Source organism: Pinus tabuliformis, chromosome 3_2 (assembly GCF_031772625.1).
Source record: "Pinus tabuliformis cultivar Carrire ecotype Pingquan chromosome 3_2, CPIR1, whole genome shotgun sequence".
NCBI lineage: Eukaryota > Viridiplantae > Streptophyta > Pinopsida > Pinales > Pinaceae > Pinus > Pinus tabuliformis.
Window position 1 is genome coordinate 1,171,347,411 of NC_142302.1, and position 22,644 is coordinate 1,171,370,054.

At 38.8% G+C, this 22,644-nt stretch overlaps 2 pseudogenes; both read left to right on the plus strand.

The window, feature by feature from the left end:
- The first annotated feature begins 6,080 nt into the window (after positions 1 to 6,080).
- Positions 6,081 to 7,682, plus strand: LOC149184884 (putative E3 ubiquitin-protein ligase ARI2 pseudogene; annotated as a pseudogene).
- Positions 7,683 to 7,870: 188 nt separating this feature from the next.
- LOC149184885 (alpha-mannosidase At3g26720 pseudogene) lies at positions 7,871 to 21,982 on the plus strand (annotated as a pseudogene).
- The last annotated feature ends 662 nt before the right edge of the window (positions 21,983 to 22,644 follow it).

Here is a 22,644-nt window from a genome sequence, read left to right on the forward strand (position 1 = left end):
TCTAAGAGCTAGCACAAGGGCAATTAGATAGTTTGTGAATCAGCTATTCAAATCATAAACAGATCCAGTGAATTGATTGAAGCAGCAGATGTCTACTTTGCATTTGTTATGGCAAATGCAGTTCGAATGCTACTTGTAAGTTTATGAAATAAACAACAAAGAATGATACACAAACAAACTAATTAGACATTCCCCAGTGGAGTCACCATTTTGTTACAGGGAAAAGTGTCTATTTAGAACTGCTCTATCCCACTAAGGTGTGACAGCTGCCTTAGAAACAAACAGAGAAAAACTACTTTTGTATTTCCTTTATGAACTATAGATAGAGAGGAATAGAAAGAACCAACCTGTTTCTTGCGCTAATCCTTTGATCCAATCCCTCTCTTATTTGACAGTCTCCAGCTACCTGCTCCCTTACTTGCCCAGCTTCACCTCCAACAAAGCATAGATCACCCAACACTCTGATGTTTGTCTCAAAAACCAACAACAATTCCTTACAATATGCAAAATTCCAACCCCCGGATCTCGGAGATGAGGGATCCATATATAGATATGTGTAAGGAGGATGAGTCAGCTTGTGATTTGATTAGTGTCTTCTCTCTGTCAGTTCTTGCTTCCACTTGGAGACTGAAGGCCTCTTACTCATCCTTGGTCGAATTCAGTGAGGCAAGTGTCATAGGAGAAGATTCTGGAAGCTTCCATTGTCTCTCCACCTCACGGAATGACACTGCCATTTGTCCTTTCTCGCCCATCACACCCCACAGAAGGGACTTTTGAAATGCAACACACCCTCACAGTGTATTTAGGTGCAATGCAACGCACCTAGCCAGTGGAGCAGCTGAAATGATCATGTTTTGACTTATTCTGAGTAGTTTCTGGTGGAGAACTTCTGGGAGAAGTTGTAATCTGTTGACCTTGTTCCTTTAGGGGTTAGAACGACACTTTCAGGGACTTAGGATCCCTTGGTTTATAAACATTTCATGCTTGGAGTTGTAAGGCACAAAAATGTCTATAACACTTTCATATTAGTTTATACATTTTCGGACTTAATGGATTATATGACGAAAAAGGACTATTGGAGTCTCCTTTACGTCCCTTTCAGACTCTCTAAAATTGAAAAGGACCGAGTTATCTTTGTCCTTGAACTCATTAAAAACCAAAAAGCGACAAACTTGTCCATATAGACAAGAACGAGTTTCACTGTTGCCAGGCTCGTTAAAACATAGTGACGGGTTTGCCGGAAGGGAAAATTATAGAATAAGCATATGTTATCCTCCTCAAGCTTGAAACAAATAAAGAGGTACTGAACAGCAATGACTGGGGAAAAATTGGGAAGAAAACTTGAAGAAACTTTATTGATAGAAAGTCACTCTTGAACATGACACTTTCACTACACATCCGAGTCGGGTTGGGTTATTCCTCTCACCAGTCATGTTACCATTGGTCCATCGCACCATCCATATTTGGGGTTAATGCTACCAATCCATGTCAGTGTCGCCAGTATGTTCAAGACAAGTCATTCAGAGAATTCACTTGTGTCTCATCCGCTGCAATACATTCATGCTCCATTCTTTCATGACCGCCACCCTAAACCCTATATCATCAGATAGTTTTCATCTCTGAAATCATTTACTCCGTTACATGTTGTAGATGTGGGATTCATTAAGGCCCTCGTATGATGGGTCAGTTCTTGTCGACATCAGCTCATTATCCAAGAAGTCGACTTAGGAACAACCCTTTTAGTACTTTGAAGCTTGCATGCCTCAATGGAAAGTTTCTCACTTCCGGTGACAGGTTTACATCAATGGCCTTTGACCGAAAGATTTTGCGTGGTGTTCGATGCCAAGTCCCTTTTCACACGACGCGAATTGTACTGTAGTACCTTGAGGGTCATCATCATTATTGGTGACTCCTCTCACGCTTGTTAATATCTTACATCATTGGCTGGTAATCAGGTGATGTCTTTCCATGTTCGACTCCAGAAAATCTTTCACATGGATCGACTTATACTCTAAGTGAAGATTGGATGAGTTTTGAAGACCCCGGCTCTAGTTTCATCCATCCGGGCTGTGATATATTCAGCAAAGTAAAGACATCAAATGTACATCATTGCTGCACAGATGATCATCTGAATCAAAGGATGATGACTCTATTAGAATCATCAGTCTACCACACAGACGGTTGTCTGTCTTATCTGCATGAAAATGAATTTATAAAGATGAGCATGGGAATGCCCGCCTCAACTAGATCATGAAAAATATTATGAATATAATGTATTGTGTTGTATCTTATTACAGGTCGCCTTCAAGCTCGAAAAAAACTTCGGATCCTCATGATAAAGAATTTCACCCGACATCAAAAGATTAACAAACTCATGCTTTAGGGGGCAACTGTTATAGACATTTTTGGCAACCCCAATCATACATGTCCATAAACCAAGGGCTCCTAAGTCCCTAGAAGTGTTGCTTCACACCCTAAAGGAACAAGGTCAATTGATTATATCATCTCCCAGAAGTTCTCCACAGAAAACTGCTCAGAACTGGTCAAAGCTGGACCATACAGACTGCCCAGTGCAAAGGGTGCGATGCATCTCACCTGCTCAGGGAAAAGGGTGCGATGCATACTGGAAAGCCCTTCTGTAGGGAGCGATGGGAAAGAGTAGACAATTGGTAGAGATAGTTTTCAAGGTGGATCATCATGGAATCTTCCAGAAACTTCTCCTGTGACACTTGCCTCTCTGAATTCGCCTAGGGATGAGTAAGAGATCATCAATCTCCAAGTGGAATCAAGAACTATCAGAGAGAGGACACTAATCAAAATCCCAGAAGCTGACTCACCCCCCTGGAATCATCTATATATGGATCCCTCATCCTAGAGATCCAGAGGCTAGAATTTTGTATCTTGTAAGGAAGTGCTGTTGGTTTCTTGGTGGAATATCATAGTGTTGGGTGATCTAAGATTTTCATGAGGTGAAGAAGGGCTTTCATGCTAGGAGGATGACGTTGGGTCAGAACAATTGGTTGTAATCCTCTTTGCTATTCTTGATATTAATAAAGATATTCAAGTTTTCCTCCACATTCTTGTATGTTTGATGATATATGCATTTGTGTGGTCAATATATATCTGGTCCTATATTGTTTATGATTGTAGATCTCTGTTCTTCGATAGTATTGTGCTGCTTTGATCCCACAGGTGCTCTTTGAAGCTGGGTAGACAAAGGAAAAGTGGCAAAGATCTGTGAGAAGGGAGAAGAACCAAGCAAGGAACCAAGCACAAGACTGAGGTTGGTGTCCTTTGTTCCCCTCTTATCTACTTCTCATAAAGGAAAGCGAAAGTAGTTTTAGTTTGTTTGTTTCTAATATAGCTACCAGTCTTAGTGGAACTAGCAACTCCGAGTGGACACTAGATTTCTTGATAACACCCCCCATTCTAAGTGTAGGTAACTGAATTTTTGTCTTTTCATCAGAAATGTTTTGAATACAACAATACACTTCTAACTACTTAATCCAATTATCTAACTTTTCAAGATTCATTTTGCCATCATAAATAGGTAGCTCAAATTTTACATCAAGTTTCAAAAGAGATGATTTCTTAGGTTTCTTTTCTGTTTCAGAATCTGAACTGGAAGAAGAAGAAGAAGAAGGAGATGATGATGGAGATGATGGAGGAGGAGGAGGTTTATCATCCTTGCCTTCTCCCTTGTCCTTATTTGATGTCTTTGAAGAAGACACTGCATCTCTCGCTTTCTTATCTTCTTAGAGTTCTCCCAACATTTGTTGCATGCTCAAAAATACTTTTTGAAACTGTTCCTTGCTCATCTTCTCTTTAGCACTTTTACCTGCATAAGATACTATCATTGTCAATTTATGAGTGATTTTTTTCTTTCCAATATCTTGATCAAACTCCTCAATTTTTCCTTCTCCACATCATGACTTAGACCTGTTTAACATTCACTAGAAAAAATTATACAAAACACAACCTACTCTAATACCAAATTATATGATCTAATATTGATCATAAACTAAATTGAAGTAGAATTGATTATTTTCCAACAGTGAATTGATCGTTAACCTTATATGTTGAATGTGGAAGACTGAAGGAAAGCAGTTGATTCAAGACTTAATCAAGAACTTAAGAAACATAATTAAACATGAATTTTCAGAAAAAACAGAGATAGAAGACAACAAACATTGATTACAGAGTTGGTCCCTAATGGACTACGTCTCTGAGTCTGCTTTTTAGATGGGCGTCTGCTTTATTAGGATTGATCAAAATAGGTCTGCTACACAGAAAAAACAATAGACTAAATGTGAACATAGGCACTTCTGGTCTCTTCTAATAGAAATCTCTCTCTCCTAGCTTTCCAATGTCTATCTCGGTTCCCAATTTCACCTCCGGACGACCAAGATACGCTAAAAACAATAACTTCCTCTCTCGCTCAGCATCTGCATACAAGTCTCAAAATTACTCCCCTCCCTTCTTCATGAACAAAAGGTTGAATTTATAACTCCTTAGGTTCATTCGAGGCCCTAATGGCTAATCTTAGCATGTATGGGTTGCATTAAAGGTTGAATGTCTCGGTCTTGTTACAAGAGGACACCTTAGGATAGGGTTACATGGTGGTTGCATTACTTTAGAACAAAAACAACAATAAAAACCCAAAATGAACTTTGGATAAGTGATATTCCACTAGTGGTCAGGAAAATTTGTAGAGAATTTAAACGGCCAACATGTGGCTGTCGTGATCTAACTGCAGGCTTCCACCCACCTGGCTTATCCCCAACAGTTCTAGTTGCTTGACAGTGACGGTGCATGTGACAGCACACACCTCCGATGGTTGTAGCTCCACTTGGTGGCTTACCCCTGGTTGTTCTAGTTAGCTATTGTGGCTTTCCCTTGGTGGTTCTGACACGGTTTACAACCCATTCACATATTCACTATAAACCTCCACTGCATTGTTACCCCTGGCGACTTCCAAAACTGTGGTGGTCTTCCTTTACCTATGCAGTTGCAGTCCTTCACCTATTCACATGGCCTGTTTCACTGCAGTCTTCTTCCCGCGCAGTTTAGCTGTGTTTTGGATTGCATTTTTTATTATATGGTTCGAAAGTGGGTTTTGCATTATGTAGTATAGGTTTATAAGCTTAGGTTTTTAGACCTTAGCTTAAGATTTCAACCTTGTTACATCACCTTATTATAAAAAACCATTACAATCGATATCGTTGTTAGAGTCAGTCCTTTGGCCTTCCTACAATGATAAAAAATGGGCCTCTTACTAGGTGTGGTTTGGTTAGATGTTTTTCACATGATCTTCAGCAAAAAAAACATGTCACAAGTGTGCCCATCAGAAGCAACTCGGATAGAGCTTTTCAACTGTATATCACACTCCAAAAACCAGCTCCCAGATCAGAAGATATGGTCAAATGAAGATTGATGCTCATTTGATCGGATGACTGCTTTCCCAACCAGTTGTTGTTTAAATTGGCCAGAAAAAAAGTACTTGTCTGCAGAGATAATATCTTGCTTAGAAATGCTTTTGAAACTGTATATAGAAGGGCTTGCAGTGCAAAGAAGACGATCAAGGTTGCAAAAGGCAATGCCAAATGAAGGTGAACAATTGGTACTAGGTCTAGGTCATGTTCAAAACTCTTTTTAGAGACTCTCTAGATTGGTGACCCTTTAAGGTATCCAGAAATAGCTTGATTGGTTCAAACAAAGAAGGGAAGATGCAAATACTTCTTCGAAAGAGGATGATTCTGATTTGAATTTAAAAAAAACATCATCGCTACAAGCTCTTGAAAACCATGAAGGGGCAGATGGAGCAACCTTCAGACCATCTCCCGATGCAGATAAAATCTCCTCTAAGGTTATCCAGAAGAAATCAAATGAAAGCAAGGAATCAACAAAAGTAGAATATATACAATGGTACAAAGTGCCCAATTTACTTGCATATGTTCCTTTTGGTTAGCTGCACTTGGAAAAATGATCAGTTGAACCATTATCTGCTTCAGAGTATGCTACTCGAACTTCGGCATTTGCAGGTCATCACAAAGGCATCACAATTGGTTGCATAGGGAGAGGATTTGCATAAAGTAATGGAAATGTTTGGATTAAAGGAGCAACATGCTCAGACACTCTTAATTCATCATCCCTGGGATGTTTAAAGATTACTTGATGTACTTGTAGACAAAGGAAAGGATTGGTTGTTTTCACAAGCGAGTGTTACACTTTTTGATGCAGTTGATTCACACCCTACATCCTTTCCTTCTGTTGTTACCTGTAATATTTGTATTGAAGAAAAATTGCGGGAGGATGTGATTATGATGGATTGTGGTCACTATTACTGAAATGATTGCTGGAAAAAATACTTTATTGTTAAGATAAATGAGGGATAGAGCAAGCGTATTAGATGTTTGGCCCACAAATGTAATGCCATCTGTGATGAAGACATTGTTAGAAAGCTTCTTAGTACAAAAGATCTTGAAGCAGCTGAGCGTTTTGAGCGTTTCCTACTGGAATCTTACATTGATGATAACAACAAAGTGAAATCGTCTCCTAGTGTTCCAAATTGTGGAATTGCCATATGGGTTGATGGAGATGTATACTGTGATATTGAATGAACTTGTGGAAAACAATTTTGCTTCAATTTTTTGGCTGTAGCACACTCTCCTTGTTCCTGCTTGATGTGGGAACTCTAGGAAAAAAATGTAAGGATGATTTAGAGAAAGTTAATTGGCTTACAGTTAATAGAAAGGCCTGTCCCAAGTGTCGTAAGTGAGTAGAAAAAATGGTGGTTGCAATTTGGTGAGCTGCATCTATGGCCAAGCTTTCTATTGGTTATGTCGTGGTGCTACTGGTCGAGAGCATACCTGGACAAGCATTGAAGGGTACAGTTGCAGTCGATATAAAGAAGATACAGAGAAGGAGTCTGAGAAGGAGAAACGTGATTTGAAAAGATACATACATTATCAGTCACATTGGAAAGCACATATGGATTCTTTGAAACTTGAATCGAAGTAGAGGGAAACATTAGAGGCAACAATTTCAGATTTAGAAAGGAAGGAATCTAGTGTCAGGGATTACAGTTGGCTAACAAATGGACTGCAAAGACTTTTTAGAGCAAGGCGTGCCCCTTTCTACTCTTATCCTTTTGCATTTCACATGTTTGGAGATGACTTATTCAAGGATGAAATGACACCTAGTGAAAAGGAAATGAAACAACACCTTTTTGAAGATCAACAACAACAATTAGAGAGAAAAGTAGAAAGCCTTTCAAAGTTTATTGAGGGACCTCTTGAGCAGAGTGAAAGACGTGTTATGGATATCCGAATGCAAGTCATTAATCTTAGTGTTCTGACTGATACTTTGTGTAGAAAAATGTATGATTGTATAGAAAATGAGTTATTTTGTTCTCTTCAATTAACAACACATCATATTGCTCCATATAACTCCAAGGGAGTTGAGAGGGCATCGAAGCTTAAGGACCTTAGGGAGCCTGATCCAAGTTTGTCAGTACTAAGACTAATGTAGATGCTGATGTGGCACTTGAACCATGTAACTTAAGATATAGTGGAAATTATGCGGAAGTTATGCTTGATACTTTATACAAAGACCAAGTTATGAAACGAGAGACCTTTCAAATTTCATGCTCAACAAGAAAGCGTTCTAGGGAAGAGAAATGAGGATGCATTCCATTTGATTTAAATATGCCAGCTGTAAGTGATGGATAAAGATGGCGCTTTTGAGTCACCATATGATTTGTAGGCTTAGATCCATGATGTACAGTTTCGAGTGACTTGTAAGCTATAAATTTATCCATTATGCAGGTGCTAGATCCTATGAGCATTTAGGACATCAACTCATACCAAGCATGATTGAACAAATAGTTAGTTTTACCGTCTTGATTATAGTGCCAAGTATAAAATTTGAAAGCTCGGTACGTTCAATATGCTTGCTTGTTGGTGCATGCCAAATCTTGGGTTATGAAGTATCCTTGTGGGGATTCTTGATAAATGAAGAAAAATTTTAATCAGATTGCTAGAGAGGGAATTTGACAGATACAATGATGATGACTGATATGGTAAAAAATTGATTCGGGACAAGGATTATGAAGTTGAGCTACAATGCAAGAAGAAATGGCGTTGCACGTGGCCCATTGGCGTTGTGCACATAGCCTGTGTACCGAAAAGGGACTCGAAAACAACTATGGTTGCGAAATGTTATTTTGTTGCAGAGAGTAAAATGTCAGTTGCATTATTTGTTACTTGTTGGAGGTTACTTTGTGTTTGTCTAAGACTATCGCAAGAGGAGAAGCAGGGACAAGTCAAAAACTAGTTGATTTATGCTAGCTGGAATTCGTAAATGGTGGCTGGTGTATGTATGATGAAGCAGAAACACAATTATATAGACATGATCAATCAGACAACGCTTGGACAACGTTTTATCAAGTAGCAATTTAATAAAACCCCGCGTATTGGATGGCAGATTGATCCTTTTGGGCATTCCGTAGTTCAAGCATATTTGCTAGGTGTAGAGCTTGGGTTCGATTCTCTCTTTTCGCACGGATCGACTACTAGGACAGAGCAAACCAAATAAATCAGAAGACTGTTAGGGCCTCATATTTTCCATTTTTGACCATATATTTTGCTATGATACCATCCCTTTCAAACTTATATTTAAAAGCCTTTTTTAAGATTTTGACCCAATTATCTCTAAGGTATGAAATGATTCCTCTCATCACTATACGTTTAATTATTTAGCATATAATCACGACATCTTCATAGTTAATCTTTGAATTATTAAGTGCTAAACAGTTAAAGGATAATGTGCAGTTTGTGATGCTGAAACAGCCGGAAGACTATTTTTGTAGTTGCTGAAACAACAGGAATGGCATGCGGATCACGATGCTGAAACAGTTGAGATCCGCATTCTAAATATGACATCAACAAAGGAATCGGGATTGATCACCAAAGAAGCTGTTACACGGGATGTAACACTTATGTCTAAAGACAGCATTACTGTAACAACATTTCATGAAAGGGAAGTGACTTCCCTATTTTTGTATAATGGGTTAGAACAATGTAAATCTTTTGTAATAGATGTCTCCTCTATATAAAGAGGAGACATCTACATTAGAGGGGGGATGAACAGACTGTGGAAAAAGGCTTAGCTGAAGGAACAGGACTAGAACTCTTTTCTGTAATATGACATATTGATGGATGAATAAAGTTTTGTTCTGAGCATCTTTTTCTAGTTCTTGTTTCCTGGGGAATCTTGTGAGAAGGACAGGGCCCACCTTCATCACAAGATTCACCCATTACATTTCTACAGTGTGTTAAGTATGCCTTTTATTCATGCCTTGTTAACAGTACTATTTTCTAAACATTGTTTATAATACCTTTGTTGAAACACCGTTTCTGATTATTGTTATATGAGTGTTTCACCAATAATTAAGTTACAGAGTGAATTCGAAAGGTTGAATTAATTAGAGGCAAGTGTTGGAGATTCCCGCTCCGGGGGATAGGGTCCTGACTCTCTGTTACAACATAGCCATTGTTTTCTTTTGCAGATTGATTCTTTCCATTTCCTTATTAGAATTAAGCGTTTTTTCTGATAGCCATCTGCAACAGAGTGTAATTGCTGTAATGCAGAGTGGAGCTTCAGTTTGTTAATTTAAGGCATAATTTGCTTATACTATAACTTCTGTTACTTTTAAAATTAAAGTACATACGTTACGCAGTTGCCTTTGAAATAACAAGACTTCCCTGGGTTGACAATTAATGTCGCACTTTGTTGTTTAATTCAATAAGCAATTAAAGTGGCCAACATTTTGGTGCCGTTGCCGGGGAAGGAAATTATAGATTTTAAAATTACTGATGATTTTTTTGTAGGTATGCAGAATGCATGAGAGGAAGCAAGAAAAATAATCCCACAGGTGGCAAGGGCAAAGGAAGAGGAGGAAGAAAAGCTTTCATCGATGATATTATTTCGAAAGCTGAGACATCCCAGAGGTTAAGCTCTCGAAGGCCATAGACCCAACACTCTTTCGAAACAGACTATCAAACGGAGGAAGTAGCGGGACCTGAAAGGGTTATAGAACCATCAGAATACCCTAAGGAACCAGTGGAAGAAGTCGAAGGACCAGTAGAAAATATTGAGGAGCCAATAGAGGATACTAAAATTGAGGAACTAGTTCAGGACATCGAAAGTCCAACAGAAAGCACTGAAGACCGGGCAGGCACATCAGGAAAACAACCAATGGAGGATAACAGTGAAGGACTTTTCGGTGGAGGTCGTAGAGGAGAAGGAAGGGGAGAGAATTCTCTCTCCACCCTGGAATTCCCTATTGGGGAACTCCCTAGAGGAACAACTCCTATGAAGAATATCCCACTTTCAGCATTACCCAATTTCCATGGTTTATCCTCTGAAGATCCTGATGAGTTTCTTTTGAATTTGATATATTGTGTAGAAGCTATGACTATGTTAATGCTGCTCAGAAATTGAAGTTGTTTCTAGCTACATTAAAGGGGAATGCACTAAGATGGTTTATGAGCTTGGGAGCTCATGTGACCACGACATGGGATCAGATGAAGGAGATATTTCTCGCCAAATACCAAGATTATTGTTGAACAAGGGAAAAAAGGGAGGAATTATTCAAGATGGTTCAAAAGGAGGATGAAAATCTGGAGGAATTTGTGGAAAGACTCTAGTATAATCTGCAGAGATCTGAACACCCCGATGTAAGTAAACATATTCTCAAAACAATATTGTTGAAAGGGGTAAGAGATGATTGTTTAGATATGTTAAATATGCTTGGTAAAGGAGATATATCCAAAGAATCACATGACGAAATTGTTAACCTCTACAATAGGTGTTCAAGAGGAGCTGCAAATAAATCAAAAAGCAGGGATAGTACTTATTCAAGGGTCCAGAAATTAGCTAGTAGTGGAGAAACAAGGGCTGAAATAGGTAATGTACTTGAGGAATTTAAAACTGAAATTTTAAGTTCTTTTGCTTCACAGATTGATACCTTGCAGGTTAACAAGAAGCAGGCAGAGGCAGAAGCTGCTTTGGCCATCTTCTGCTATAAATGCAGGGAAAAACATCTGTTGAGGGAATGCCCACTGGACAAGGTGCCAATCTGTACCATTTGTGAAAAGGGCCACGAAACTCAACAATGTGCCTCTTTACCAGGGATAAAGGCAGCGTTACAACCAACGGAGCAAGAAGCTGAAGCAGTTTATCTATTGACACAAAGGAGGCAATGACAACCACGAGGACAAGGTACGAATTCTAGTATGCCATTTAATCATTGGAATAATTATCCTTCGTTTAATCAAGCAAATTACCCACCCTTTAACCAAATGCAATACCCACCCTTTAGTTTCCCACCCATGCAGCAAACAAACCCTCCCTTTGTAGACCCTACAATGTGGAATCCCTGGCTTCTACAGAAATCCTATTTTAACCAATGGAACCCAAAATGGAGAGCTCAACAAACTCCATTCTCAAATCAATTTCCTTAGCTCCAACAACTTTCTCTTCCGGTAGGTACCTCGTTGAATAATCAGACCATGAAGCCTTAGTTTCCTGTACAACCGAACCCTAACCCAAATAACAATAAAGCTGTGCAAGTTATTGACATTCAGAACCTGCCTACATCTCCTATGCAATGCAATGATATTCATTTACAATCTGGGAGAGTAGTCGAGCAAATTATAGATGATATTACCTCTTCAGACTCTGAGAAAGAGGAAGCAGAATAGAATAAATCATCTAATAAACTGCTGAAACAGTCAAGCCATCCTTTAATGGAACTACTGAAACAGAAAAACCACCATTCCTTGAGCCCTTGGCTCTCACTAAGATGCCTGAGCCGCCTGCTTTTAACCTTTTAGGGGAATTGCAGAATCTGTATGTTAAAATTCCACTCTTACAAGCACTCAGAGATGTACCAATCTATGCCAGAACTGTTAGAGAAATTTGCATTAAGAAACCTGGTAGGAGGGCTAAAGATCCCCATACAGTTCATGTGATGGGAGAGCTAGCTACTTTAATGACACGAAAAGCCCCTCCTATCAAATATGGTGACCCTGGTCACAGTGCAGGTCGGAAAAACTATTGTTTCATTAGTTTTGGTAGAACTAGGTGCTGCTATAAATATCATGACCCTTGAAACTTCACAGTTGTTACAATTGAAAAATGTAATTATAGAAATGCCAACTATCCTGGAATTAGCTGATCATTCCACAATCAAACCAGAGGGGGTTATTGAAGACCTGATTATTTCAGTTGAATCCTGGAAATACCCAACTGACTTTGTGGTGTTGCAGACAAAAGAAAAGTTGGGGGGGCATCCTCTGATTTTGGGGAGACCCTGGCTAGCTACAACAGATGCTTTTATCAACTGTCGATCAGGTTCAATGACAATTTCTAATGGTTGTGAAACCAAGCAGCTTACGTTGTACCCTCATGCTACACCTATGATTAATAATGATGATTCTGTATGGTTAGTCTATGAGGATAATGATACTCAACCCATCTTGACCATTGGACAGGCCTTAACTCTTAAAGATACCATAGAAGACGAAGTAATTAGTAATTTTATTTCTGAACCTTCCTTACTTACTTCTGAAGCACATAATCAGTTAACTGCAATTCTAGATACTGAAGCAAAGCAAAAGCTTAAATCTGGAGATTTACCTCAAACATCAACTACTATCTCCTCTAAAAGCATAACAGTAGAAATTGAACTTAGCAAAACATTAAACATAAACCCAAATTTATCAGATGCTAAAACACAACAGCTAATGAGGTTGCTCCGTGAAAACAAAGAAGCATTCACCTGGGATTACACGGACATGAAGGGGATCTCTCCTGAATTATATACTCATCGTATTTATATTAAGGAGGGAGCTCGACCAGTCTTTCAACCCCAGCGACGAATGAATCCCAACCTAAGGGAAATTGTTAAGGAAGAGCTTCAAAAATTGCTTGAAGCCAGGTTTATATATCCTATATCTGACAGTCAATGGGTTTCGCCATTGGTGATAGTGCCTAAGAAAAATGGGAAATGGAGAGTGTGTGTGGATTATAGAGCATTAAACAAAGCCACCCAAAAAGGTCATTTCCCCTTGCCCTTTATTGATCAGGTGTTCGATAGCTTGTCAGGGAAGAAATTCTTTTTCTTTATAGGCAGTTTTAGCGGATATAACCAAATAAGAATTGCACCCCAAGATCAGGACAAGACCACCTTTACTAGTCCTTGGGGAACTTTTTCCTATAGAGTTCTCCCATTTGGAGTATGTAGTGCTTCAACAACATTTCAAAGAATAGTTATAGGAATTTTTTTTGATATGCTTAATGATTATTTGGAAATATTTATGGATAATTTCACTCCCTATGGTGTGACTTTTGAAGTTGTGCTACAAAACCTTGAAAAAGTACTTAAACGATGTATACAAGATAATCTTTCCTTGAGTACTGAAAAATGTCATATGATGATGAACGAAGGAATCGTACTAGGGCACTTCATTTCATTTCTTGGGATTCAGGTGGATCCATCCAAAGTACAGGTAATTCAAACCCTTCCTATTCCTAAAACACAAACTGATGTAAGAAGCTTTTTAGGACATGCTGGATATTACAGATGATTTATCAAAAATTTCTCTAAAAATAGCCTCCCCTTTGTTTGTGTTACTTATGAAAAATGTTGAATTTAAGTGGACTGATGCCTGTCAGAAAGCATTTGATGAACTTAAGCATCAGTTGTCAACAGCTCCTATTCTGAGGGGACCTGATTGGGCACTTCCCTTTCACATATCCTCTGATGCTTCAGACACTGTAATTGGAGCTGTCTTGGGTCAAGAAGAAAACAATATTCCTTATGCTATCTACTTCATTAGTAATAATATGACCACTGTTGAACTTAATTACAGAGTTACCGAGAAAGAATTTTTAGTAGTCATTTATGCTATTAATAAATTTCGACATTATATTACTGGTTATCCTACTTTTGTTCACACTGACCACTCAGCTATTAAGTATTTAATGAATAAATCCGTTACAAATGCTCGAGTTACCAGGTGGTTATTGTTACTACAAGAATTTGATATTACAATTGTGGATTGACCAGGTAAAGAGAATGTGGTTGCTGATTTCCTTTCTCGGATAAAAACTGATGATAATACTCCAGTAGATGATTCCTTTCCTGATGAATATTTGTTTGCAGTATCTTCTCACTCACCATGGTATGCAGACATTGCCAATTATTTGGTTGCAGGGAAGTTACCATCACACCTATCACATAGGGAGAAAAGAAGGATCATTCAACAAAGTGCTAGGTACAGCTGGATAAATGGGTGTCTTTTTCATACACGACTTGATCAGGAGATCCGGAGATGCATTAGAGAAGATGAAGTTTACGACATATTAAAGGCTTGTCATGATGGCCCTTGTGGTGGGCATTTCGCTGATAAGAGAACAACACATAAAATTCTCAGGATGGGTTATTATTGGCCCTCACTTTTCAAGGATGCAAAGAAATATGTCAGGTCCTGTGACAATTGTCAGAGAATGGGGCAACCCAACCATAGAGATGAAACGCCACTGAAACCTCAGGTAATACTTGAACCCTTTGAAAGATGGTCTCTAGATTTTGTAGGGCCCATCAACCCTCCATCCAACCAAAGAGTTTATATATTGGTTTGTACAGATTACATGACTAAATGGGTTGAAGCTAAGGCACTAATCAAAGCTAATGAAGAATCTGTTTTAACCTTTTTATTTGAAGAAATCTTCATTAGATTTGGGGTGCCTAGAGAATTAGTCACAGATGGAGGACCTCCTTTCAATTCACATGGTTTCAAAGATATGCTTCAAAAATATCATATCAACCATAAAATGACTACACCTTACCACCCCCAAGCTAATGGTCAGGTGGAAAGCACAAATAAAGTCATAGAAGCTATTTTAACAAAAACTGTGAAAGAGAATAGGAAAGATTGGTCTCAAAGACTGCCTGAGGCATTATGGGCTTATAGAACTACTTGGAGAAACACTACAGGTTTTTCACCCTATGAATTGGTTTACGGTAAAAGTGTTGTTTTCCCTGTGGAATTTGAAATTAAAACTTTAAGAACTGCTTTAGCTGTTAACCTTGATTTAACTGATGCACAAACAGCTAGGTTGCAGCAGCTGTAGGAATTGGATGAAAAAAGGTTGGATGCCATCCATCAAACAACTATGATTCAGCAGCAAAGAACCAGGTGGCATGACAAAGCTATTAAACATAAGCAGTTCCAAAAAGGTAATTGGGCTTTACTATATGATTCCAGGTTTGAAAATTTTCAAGGAAAGTTACGAACAAGGTGGCTGGGACCTTACGAAATAGACACTGTTTTTCCCAATGGAACAGTAAGGCTCCTAACAATTGATGGTTCTAGAACTCCATTACTAGTAAATGGGTATCGGCTTCGTCCGTACCAGCAACCAATTTCTAAGGAGGATTTTAAAGCCACTTGCATGGTAGAGTCACACTACATTTTCTTGGGGGAGTCTCTTGCCCCTCATTGCACCTAATTTCTGCATTATTTTTGTATTAGTATTAGATTAGATTACTTAACTAATAATCCCTGTCAAGGGTTGCCATATCACAATTTATTTTGCAGGTATTAATCCGGAGGCTAGTTGAAGGAGTAATGGCATTACAAGCAGGATCGGGTTTCAGTTTGGGAAACATGGCCATTCCATCTCAATTCATTATCCATCAGCAACATTTCCTCTTTAACAACAGCACCTCTTTTCCTGTTGCTAAAACACCAGCTTCGGTCGTTGTTAAAACACCAATCTTCCCCCATCTTTTTCCCATTACTGAAACACCAATCTTCCCCCATTTTTCCCGTCGCTAAAACATCAATTTTTCCTCATTCTTCTCCATTGTGGAAACACCGACTTTTTCTCATTTTTTAGAAAAAGCATCATTTTTTCCCATTTTTCCCGTAATTGAGGCATTAATTTCTCTCAAAAATAATTCATATATAATATTATCCATTCTCAGGGAATCAACGATTTATCCTGATAATTGAAGTTCCTTCGCCATCACCTCCTATGTATAAAGAAATATTTTTATGTAAATACCCTCATATCTTATAACTTGTTCTAATAACCATTGGTGATCCACTAAATGAAAAAAATGGACTTTCAGCACAACAATCAAAGGTAAAACGTGAGGTATGTGTGTTTTTGTGTAAATATTAAACTATAGTTAATGAGAAGATCACGATATGATGGCCGAAATCGTCGTACACTAAAAAACTCATCATTTCAGCCGTAGTTGGGGGGGAATATCAAAGTTTCACAATAATTACCTGATATGCCAATCACTGTCGTTCTTTTAACACAATTGAGTCTCATCATCCCATCCCGGTTTTATTATCCCATTTTGCAATATCTTACTCTGTCTCGGCTGCAGTAACTCGACTCTGTATTGTGCATTTTACCAAACCAGTAACTATGGGAGGGAACACTGTCCGAAATGAACCTGGTTCAACGACTTTATTGGAGCTTTACCCAGAAGCATATCAAATTTTTCTGCAAGTGGGCTGGGTGGATTACTTCCGAAGACTCCAGGAATTTGACTCTCAGCAAGTCCTGGAATTCGCACTTAATTTAAAGGAATACAATTCTATTGTTCGGGGAGTGAAAATTCTGGTAACAGAGGAGGATATAGCACATGTTTCAGGATTACCGGCTAATGGTATCCGCTGGTTCAGCCGAAAACTCTTAATTTTGAATGCTCAGCAAGATTTTCTTCTACCTGGGGAGCAGGTCGAACCTAAAGGCAGAGGTGTTGCACTACGTTCATTACCACCTCCATGGGCAAAGGTTGCAGAGTTTGTCAAGCACTATCTTACCTGCGAAGGACGTTACCAGGTAGTGTACCAACATGACTTTGTATTATTGAATCATTTAAGACATGGTCGTTTATTGAATATGCCGTACTATCTGCTTGGGTGTCTAAAGAATATGTCACATTATTCTAAGGATGCAAGGTACCCACTCCTCTCCATTACTCACCATCGCCTGGTTCAACTCTTAATCCTCAGGGGCTTTTCCCTGCAGAACCCTCTCCCCCTTAATAACCCACCCTAGGAAGCTACTGAAATTCTACAAGAAATCGCTGAAACTTCTCAAGTGGCAGCTGAGACTTCTCAGGTACAGGATGAAATTCCTCAGCCATCCACAACAGCCAGACCAATTGACCCCACTAGTGTATCAACCCTATCCCATAATTCACCTGAATCATCCATTCCCACTATCCATATTCTCAGTGATGATTCAGACGATGACATTCCTTTGGCTAGGCTGAGGAGGAAAAGAAAAATGCAAGAAACGACTGCCCCTTCAATAAAAAGATGAACAAGGGCCTCAGTAAAACAAGCTAGTATTTCGAGTGTTCTTCCCACCCCAGAAAAGGCCATCCATAAAAGAAAAACCTCTCTTTTTTCTGCCTCCTTACCTCGAAGAAGAAGGAGGATGTCTCCCGCAGCAGCAATAGAGACCCCTATCCTAGATACCCCACCCATTATTCTAAAACCCCATACCCCACCAAACCCCGAATCCCTACCTTCCTCATCCTCGGGTACCGAAATGCAAAACATCTAGGATTTGTGACATCATTCATCGTAGAAGACGCAGCTGCTCCACAAGAACCAACTGCTAACTTATCAAAAGTAGATACCCAGGATGATGTACTACATATAGTTGTTACACAAGAACCAGCTACTAGTCCAACAGGTGTTACACAAGAACCACTTGCTGACGACCATGATCTGGAAACACATCAGGACATAGCAGCCACTCTCTCAGCAGGTGTTACACAAGAACCACCTGCTGATAAACAGGCAACGGGTAATCAACATACAGTTGAATCAGCCACTGTCTCAGCAAGTGTCACACAAGAACCACTTGCTGATGACCAGGAATAGGAAACTGAACAAGACTTAGCCATTACTGACTCAATAGATGATACACAAGAACCAGCTACTAGTCCAGTAGGTGTTACACAAGAACCACCTGCCAATGAGCAAAGAATTGATACCCAGGATACTGCTGCTACAGAAGAGCTAGTCACTCAGTTGCTCAGTATGAAAAATTTGCATGTTTAGAAAGAGATAGCTATTGCAAAACCAACCGATGGCCCAGCAATTGTCACACAAGAACCACCTACTGGAGAAATGAATGATGAAGCTACCACCAAACAACCATCCTCCCATCCACCTGAACTAACCACGGAGACTGCAATTTTTACCGAAGGCCCAGTCACAGTAGCTTCCCTTCAACAGGAGAATCAGTTTCTGAAAGCCGAGATTGAGGCCTATAAGCAGGAGTTAATAATAGCAAGGGAAGCTTATGAAAAAGAACTTAATCTGTATACTTTGGCCCAGGTAGCATCTGCAGCCGAGAGAAGTGTGGATAAAGATCGGTATGAGGAATACATGTGCAGCCAATGTGGTGATCTTTGTTCTCGAGCTCGTTATAAGATAGTTGAAGTTCCATTGTCTGGACCTACTCCTGCTGTCACTCCTATTATAGTTAAAAAGGAACGCCCTGCTGTTACACAAGAACTAGCAAGGCCTTCAAAGATTTCTCAAGAAGAAGAAAAACCGCAAGTACACCGGCCTACCCCAGTTGTCAAAGTTTAGAATCCTGCACCAAAGTCTGCAAAGACAGTATTTACCCAGACTGAGCCTCTTCGTGCAGAGACTGTTTTTACTCAAAATTTAAGCATTCAAGAACTCAATGCTATATGGAAGAAAGAGTATGAATTATCACAAGAACGGGCATTTCAGGCACAAAAATCATTATGGCAGAACCATGCATATAGGAATTGGGAAGTCTTGGAACAGTTCCACGTGCAGCAGAAGGAAAATAAAAAGTTAAAAACCAGACTGTCCCTTATCTTTGAATTAGTTCAAAGACTTCTAGCCACTAGGCAACCATCTTTTAATTATTTCGTGTTCCTAGCAGAACGCCTAGCATTCATTAAGATAAAAGCAGTCAGAGATGGACGACCACATGAAGTGACCACACCACAGCAGTTTATTGAAACCTTTGCAACAGCCTCAGTCAGCGAACAGAATCTCTTATGTGAAATTTATCTCCATAACGAGGCCATGCCAGAATATAGGAAGTTTAATTTGATTCCTGTAGCTGGTGATATTCAGATTAGAGCTTTGGTTTCTTTTATGGCTAATAAGCTCACATGGAAAAACACTTTTCTTTCAGCAAAACATAACAAAGAAAATCGCCTTCTGTGGATTCGAGCTGGACCACAGAACACTGCTATTTTCATTGCTGAACATCATAGGATTATAAAAGAACCAGGAATGACTGAGCATATCAGGAAATTACAAGTAGCAATGTTAGAAGAATGTCAGCAGTATATCAAGAAGAAAGGATCTCTTGCCATGCGGACAAACAATTTGTTCTCGGAACACTGCCCTAAGGAGAGAAGGGAATATCATCCTTTTAACCCTCTCAATCTTCATGCAGAAATTTCACGCGTGCCTAATTATGTTAAATGTGTTCAATGATGTGGTAACAAATGGTTAGGTTATCATTTTCACTTTCCCCTTATTTGGTTGCCAGTACAGCAATATAAGGCCAACTTCAAGGTGTCCAAAAAGGAGGAGCTTGCAGCATGGCAGAGATTACAGAGTGTCTAGGGTTTCAAAAATCCGACTGATAGCACCTTTTATACTTACTGTATAAGTAATTTGCACTGTACATCCCAGTATTCTGATTCAGATTCAGAGTAGATGTTGCATGGGGACATGCAACTGCTTCAGTTGGGGGGGATGTTAGGGCCTCATATTGTCCCTTTTTGACCATATATTTTGCTATGATACCATCCCTTTCAAACTTATATTTAAAAGCCTTTGTTAAGATTTTGACCGAATTATCTCTAAGGTATGAAATGATTCCTCTCATCACTATACGTTTAATTATTTAGCATATAATCATGACATCTTCATAGTTAATCTTTGAATTATTAAGTGCTAAACAGTTAAAGGATAATGTGCAGTCTGTGATGCTGAAACAGCTGGAAGACTACTTTTGTAGTTGCTGAAACAGCAAGAACGACATGCGGATCACGATGCTAAAACAGTTGAGGTCCGCATTCTAAATACGACAGCAGCAAAGGAATCGGGACTGATCACCAAAGAAGTTGTTACACGGGATGTAACGCTTATATCTAAAGACAACATTACTGTAACATCATTTCATTGATAGGGAATTGACTTCCCTATTTTTGTATAATGGGTTAGAACAATGTAAATCTTTTGTAATAGATGTCTCCTCTATATAAAGAGGAGACATCTACAATAGAGGGGGGATGAACAAACTGGGGAAAAAGGCTTAGCTGAAGGAACAAGACTGGAACTCTTTTCTGTCATATGACATATTGATGGATGAATAAATTTTTGTTCTGAGCATATTTTTCTAGTTCTTGTTCCCTAGGGAATCTTGTGAGAAGGACAGGGCCCACCTTCATCACAAGATTCACCCATTACATTTCTACAGTGTGTTAAGTGTGCCTTTCATTCATGCCTTGTTAACAGTACTATTTGCTGAACATTGTTTATAATACCTTCGCTGAAACTCTGTTTTTGATTATTGTTATATGAGTGTTTCACCGGTGATTAAGTTACATAGTGAATTGGCAAGGCTGAATTAATCAGAGGCAGGTGCTGGAGATTCCCGCTTTGGGGGATAGGGTCCTGACTCTCTCTTACATCATAGCCATTGTTTTCTTTTGCAGATTGATTCTTTCCATTTCCTTATTAGAATTAAGCGTTGTTTCTGATAGCCATCTACAAAAAAGTGTAATTGCTGTAATGCAGAGTGGAGCTTCAGTTTGTTAATTTAAGGCATAATTTGCTTATACTATAACTTTTGTTACTTTTAAAATTAAAGTACATACGATACACAGTTTCCTTTGAAATAACAAGACTTCCTTGGGTTGACAATTAATGTCACACTTTGTTGTTTAATTCAATAAGCAATTAAAGTGGCCAACAAAGACCTTGGAGGTTGTATGGCAGGGTTCCAAGACATCTAGTCCTCTACTCAGATATTTACTGATGCATTTCCTATTCACTATAATCCTCCAGATCATTTTTGATATGAAATTTTTATGGGGATGATAATTCTCCTCCAATTCAAGGTGATGCTCTGCTTTTTGACAACAATGTTAAACAACGTGTTGATTATTTTGTCAAATCAGCAATAACGCAGGCTAGTGTTAGCCGTAAAAATCATATTATGTGGACAATGGGAAATGACTTTGAATATCTATATGCGGATTCTTGGTTCAGCCAAATGGAGAAGTTAATCCACTATGTGAATAAGGTATGCAGATGGTGAACATTCTTATTGGATAGGATATTTCACAAGTAGGCTAGCTCTGAAGGGATATGTTTGCTTCCTGAGTGGTTACTATGTTGCTGCATGATAGTTTGAGCTCCTAGTTGGGAGAAGAGATTCTGGCCCCAACAACAAACCTTCTAGGTGATGCTTCGGCTATTGCACAACATGATGATGCTATTACTGGCACTAAGAAGAGCCATACAGCTAGTGACTATGCTTAACCCCTTGCAATTGCAGCTTCTTAGGCAAAAGGGGTAGTGTATTCAGCTCTTTCCTACTTGTTGAATTCAAAATCTTATGGATGTCGGAATGCATCGAAAATTTTGAACAATGTGGTAACCTAAACATTAGTTTTTTCCCACCAACAGAAGCAGACCTTCCACTTGGGAAGAGTGTGGTTGTAGTCACATACAATCCTCTCGGTTGGAAGTGCAAAGAGGCTATAATATTTCCAGTAAACAGTGAATCACTAGTTGTCAAAGATTCTGATGGAAAGATAACGGAGTCACAACTTCTACCTCTAGGAAATTCTATAGATATCAAATCATAGGAAGGGACTAATGGTTTCAAAATTCATGAGATTGCAAAACATGTATTTTCCCCATTAGAGGATTTTCCTCCACTTGTCAAAAATAACGAGGGAAAAATTAAGGTCATAGGCGTTGGTGGGGGCATTTCTAACGCTATCAATAGGATGATTGAGAGTGAAATGAAAGGTGTGAAGTTCTGGAGATATTTTATGAATAAAATCGTCGAATAATTAAGTCCCAGAGTCGAGGAAATGGAGTAAAAGAGCAAAATTAGTGGTGAAAACTGAAGTGTTAGAGTTGCCAGGCACAAATCCAATAGTGGTTGAGGAAAATCTCAGATTTTAGGGCTTAATATCAGCAACCAAAGGGTGAAATAGTAGTAAAAAGGAAGATTTTGTGGAATATGGTTCCACGCTTAAAGGAGCAGATACAATGATGTTAACCCACTTGGAAAACCTTCACTTAAGTTGGGTTTTAGAAAACTATTTCTCATGGTTCTCGAGATAGTCTGGAGATTTAGTTGCAAATTAGTTTATAACATTGTTTTATGATAGGATTTTATTATTAAGTTTATTTTATTTTTTATTTTTTATTTCCTATTTCCTATGTTGAGGAAATCAAAATAGATTTGTAATTTAGTATATATAGGATTATTTTTAAAAGATAGAGGTTCGATTTTTTC